Raw genomic sequence first — 5638 nt, forward strand, 5'->3', positions numbered from 1 at the left:
AGTAAGTAAAATCTAAATGGAAGTAGTAAATTACTGATGGTGAACAAAAGTGAGTTAAAGCAATGAGGAATGATCTTGCTTCATTTTTCCTTTCTGTTTTCTAAATGTGCTGCAATTTTGTGGTATCACTTCTCAAACAAATTACAAAATTGAAATCAGTGTAGCATACAGATATTTGTAAGGTATAAAATTAAACAAAAGAACAAAATGCAAAATTGTACCACATCATAGCATTAAATAAATTTCTAATCATGTTTTTCCTTACATATTTTTTTGAAAATAGATTCTTCTCATACATAATACATTCTGCCTGTGGTCTCCCCTCCCTTCACTCTTCCTAGCTCCTTCTACCTCCCCCAAATCCATTCCCCTTCCATCCATTTTCTTTCAGAAAAGAGCAGGTCTCTAAGAGACAATAACCCAACTCAACAAAACAGAATATAATATCAGGTTAGAACCCTCATATCAAGGCTGGGCACATTTGGAATCTAAAAGTAGAGAAAAGGATAGAAGCTTATCTTACCAATCAGGTTATATTCTGAAAGCTAAATTAAAGTAAACTTTTGCCCTTGCCTTAAATTTGTAATCCGATGCAATGTGATTTTACTTTCTTATAATTTTCAAAATGTAGATTAATGATGAAAATATGTAAGGATTTGTAATGTGTTTATTAATACAAAAACAGTAGCATCTCAGATAATGTTCTGTATGTATACAAAACTTATTGTGTCTGTGGACAACATGCTATTGGAAAGAAATCAACAAAATCCCAGTGTCAGGTTGGTGAGGGAGGTTGTTTTTATTTTTTTTCTCTTGGCAGTGCTGGGGGTGCATCTCCCTACTACAAAAATAATTTACCACTGAATTGCAATTTATTATCTGGTATTAAAATGCAAATACTATTTTTCAATAAAATAATTATTTGAAAGATGAAATAGAAATATGGAAAGGAGAAAACAAAAGGCTCCAATAATATAATCACCCAAGCTCTTTTGCATTTTGCAATTATTTTAAAGTATATGCACACTCGGGAAAGACTGAAATGAAAAAAGCAGAAAAATCATCTCTGGCTTTTGTACTCGTGATGTTTTTTTTGTTGTTGTTGTTGTTGTTTGGATTTCTCTGTACTTTTCCAATTAAACAAATATTTTTAATGAAAAGGTTAAACCAGATACGATATAATAGATAAAATGTTGGCTAGAACTGAGGTGCAAAGCTCCCCAGTGTGCACTCCAGTTAGAACTTTGAAAGATGAAATGAGAGATCAGAAGTGGCTGACTCACTGATCATTAGCTTGCTGCTGGTGCTTCCACCTAACAAGCTAATTCAGCCAATTCTACTTAGAGTGGAACATTAAGCAAATAATGTCATCTCAAGCCTTTAAATTGTTCCCTAAGTAGAAGATGGGACTGAAAGTGGGTGCTGTCTGAAAAATTAACTAGACATTTACCACAGTCTCTTTAAAAAGGGAAAGAACTTCAGGTTTAGGATGGATAAAGCCTCAGCCTAAATACTGGGACTGAGAACATTAACAGATCTGTTTGACTACTCTGGAAACACTGAATGAATATGTGCTCCTCTTTCAACAGTTCAATGTCCTGACATCCTTTTGCTGTTTTTCATTTGATTATCATTCAAGGGTTCTAACATCTCTGCGTCCCATCTCAAACCCATCATTATATTGACTCTTGTCTGTTTCACCTTGATTTCTGGATTTTTTTTTTACCCCTTTCTCTCTTGAGATTGTTTTTGGAAGCTTTTAGCTAAGGATTTTTTCTAAGGTTGAGAATAATAATGGTATTATGAATACTCCTCAACACCTAGTAGTTACCCTTCAAGAAAGCAGTAAGGGATGGGTTGTAGAATTTCATATAATGGCCATGATTAGTGAAACAAATGACAACAGGTGCTAGGGATGTAGAATATTTATTAATTACTGGAAATACTGACAACTGGACTCTATTTTCTTAATACAAAGATTTGCTCATATATATATATATATATATATATATATGAATTTTTAAAATGGCCTAGATATCCATCAACTAATGAAAATATGGTACCCTTACAAAACAGAATATTATTCAGCTGTTAAGGAAAATAAAATTATAAAATTTTCAGGTAAATAGATGAAGCTAGGAATAATCATCCTGAGTGAAGGAACCCCACTCAGAAAACCATGAATACACATGAAAGATGAGTCAAAAAAGATTGAAAATTCCAGAGATAGTATATTATTCCAAAGAAACAGTATCTTCCAGAAATAACAGGCTAATATGCATTAGGACTCAATGAGTCTGTGACAGTATGCACAAAATTGGCACAAGAACAAGCCATAAAAAGGTCCCAGAATACAGCATGGGAAGTGAACACAATGTCTCACTGCTAACCATGAAGAAATTTACAATTGATAGCTACTAGGGGAGCAAAAATAAGTTTTCTTCAATTGAGTAACACTGAGTATATTGATTTCACTCTAGGGTAAGTTCCATTCTCAGGGGTAATTGGACTACACAAGTAAGACTCAACTTCTATACTTTTTTTGTTTTGTTTTTGACATAGTAATACAATTACCATATTTCCCTCTTCCCTTTTCTCCTCTTAAAGTTTCCCTGCTATCCATCAAAATCATGGACTTTTAAGAATTTGTTGCTATTGCATACATCTATGAATATCACACACACACACACATCCTGCTCCATAGATATCATATTACTGGTATGTATGTTTTCAGGGATGATCATTTGGCACCAAATCACCAATTGATCTGATCTTGCAAAGGAAGACAACCTGTCACACTCCCAGCTGTCCTAAGTTGTATAAAGTTATTTGTGTAGAGTTGAGACCTGATAAGCTTTTTTTTTCTGTGCAAATTGGCATGTCCATTGGTGTCATCCTTTTTCAGTTCACATTTTTATAGTCATATTGTTAAGACCTAAATGTCATATATTCTGATTACTTGGAGGTATGGTATTACAACAAAAATTTTTATTCTTTGACTATTACAATATTTCTGCCCAACCAACTACAATGCTCCAGGGCCTGGGGAAAGAGTTTTGTGTATCAACTGGAACTGGGCTCCATAACCCTGCATTTTGATTGGCTGTGGTTTTCTGCAGTGGTCTCTATCTGTTATAAGAAAGCCTTTCCTTGATGAAGAATGAAAACTAAACTTATCTATGGATATAAGAGCAAATGTTTGTAGATTGTTGTTAGGGATTATGCTGACTTAGTATCTAGAGGTTATAGATTTTCTTCCAATATTCCTGACTAAATTAGTACTGAATAGTTAGCTAGGTTTCCAGTGCCAGGAATGGTTTTCCTCTTGTTGAAATGGTCTTAAGTCCAAATAGGGAACTGTTAGTCACCTCCAAGGTATAGATGCTGCTACTGCATTCTTGGAGTTATCATACTGTGTTGGCTATTGGTGTAATTCATAGGTGTCATAGTTGGGTAGGATTGTTCATTATCCCCATCCTTTGGCAGACTTCATGGAGCCTTCTGGTCCCATGAAAGCTAGGCTGCAGGGATATGGAATTCAGATCATTCCTAGTTCAGAAGCCATTGGGCCCTATTTCTGAAGTTTGTGTTGTCTTTAGGGATTTACCTTCCACCTCTGGAGTGCAAACAAGGAAAATATCACTAAGCTGCACGTGTTGGGATTCTCTTGGACAACCCTGGCAAACAACTTTAAAAAAAGAGGTTGTCACGACTGTTATGGCTGAAAAAGACACAAGGAATCATACTGTTGACTATTTACCTAATAAAAAACTGAAAAACATATAAAACTGTATAAAAATATACACATATAATTTTAATTAACTCTTCTTACCTAGGGTGGTGGTACTCTCTCCAAGAGTGTAAGACTTTCCAACAAAAGCCCAAGACTACATATTTTTGTTGGTTTGTTTTTGAGAAAAAGACAGGTCTTGAATTCCCCTTTCTTTAAGAAGAGTTAGAAGAGGATCTGGGAGCATTTGGAGGGTAAAAATATGATAAAAATATATTGTATAGAATTATTAAATTACAAATATAAAAAAGAAGGAAGGTATACAAAAATAAGTATACTATGGAACTGGTATTATTGTATGACTCCTAATAGTGGAGTGGGGGGACAGGGTGCCTCTGACTCTTTTGTCTGTCCTTGGTACCACTTTTCTCTTACTGAGTTGCCTCATTCAGCCTTAGTATGAGGGTTTGTACCTATTCTGACTGTCAGTTCTTATGCCACTTTCAGTTGAGATCTCAGGGAGTCTTGTTCTTTCCTGAAGGGAAATAGAGAAATGGATCCGGGAGAAAGGGGAAATGGTGGGACTTAGAGCAGTAGAGTGAGGGGAAACTGCAGGTTAGCATATATGAGGGATAGATAAATATAAAAAAGCAATCATAATCATATAACCTGGGTTGTTATTCAATAGTAGAGTAATTTCCCAGCATATTCTAGGTCCTATTTCAAGAATTCTCAAGCAAGGAAGCAAATAAATTCAATAAGTAAATTAAGTAAGAGAGAAACCATTACCCAAATGTCCTAAGAGAAGTGGGGAACTATATGAATTGAGGTAAGGGCAGTAAAGGTGATGATAGTATTTTATCAGACAGAAATATATAGATAGTGAATATTTTCTGTAAATTTAGTGGCTTGCTTTTACTTACATACAATATCTAGATATTTGGAGAATTTGATTTCTCTTGTTCTGTGTCCACTCTAAACATCCCTAGAGTCCAGAAAAGTTACTGGACCAAGTTCTTCAGCCCTTACCATAAGAAGAGGCAATTTTTTACTACAATTTCAGTTAAGAAATGTTGTAAGACAATAAATGCTAAATGACAATTCATCTCTTTTGACTTGGTAATTTATATCATCCGACTCTCACTTCAATACCAAAGGGAAATATATGTAGTTGTAGGCTAAATGTTTTAAAATGAGGTATGTTTTTCTCCAAATTGAAATTATTACAGAATCACTGAAGAAACAAACTCGTTTTTCTAAACCTGTCCTCATGAGAGATATGGGTCTGTACAACTTTTTCACTATTGATGTAAAACTATGTAATTTATGCAATAACACTGCTGAAAACATTCTTATAAAGGAAAATAATAATTATAAAGACAAATTGAAAGAAGGAACTAGATCATTGTTCAATGGTAAACTGTTAAATAACTTCAATTAATTTAGTTTGATTTGATCCACATTAACTGGTTTATTTAAACATGGTCTTCTCTCTCTTCATGTGTGTGTGTGTGTGTGTGTGTGTGTGTGTGTGTGTATGTGTGTACATATAATACTGTACATATAAAATGAACTGCATATACATATAGACATAAATATTCAGTTCATTTTGTGTGTACAGTATTGTGATTCTACAGGCATCAATTGACATTGTATAGAGGTAAGAGTTAAGATATCTTGCACCTACTGACATGTCCAATATTTTCTCTCTCTTTCTCAACTGTTTAAGAATTCCATACAGCACCTGGTGTTCCCAGGCGGTCTCCCATCTAAGTACTAACCAGGCCCGACCCTGCTTAGCTTCTGAGATCAGATGAGATAGGGTGGGTTCAGGGTGGTAGAAGTAACAATTACTTTTTCTTAATATCTTAATATGAAAATTAATATTAACAACATATCCTAATTGAT

General features: G+C 34.4%; 1 pseudogene; it reads right to left on the minus strand.

The window, feature by feature from the left end:
- Positions 1 to 5462: 5462 nt before the first annotated feature.
- LOC116096215 lies at positions 5463 to 5579 on the minus strand (annotated as a pseudogene).
- Positions 5580 to 5638: the final 59 nt, after the last annotated feature.

This window comes from Mastomys coucha, chromosome X (genome assembly GCF_008632895.1).
Source record: "Mastomys coucha isolate ucsf_1 chromosome X, UCSF_Mcou_1, whole genome shotgun sequence".
NCBI lineage: Eukaryota > Metazoa > Chordata > Mammalia > Rodentia > Muridae > Mastomys > Mastomys coucha.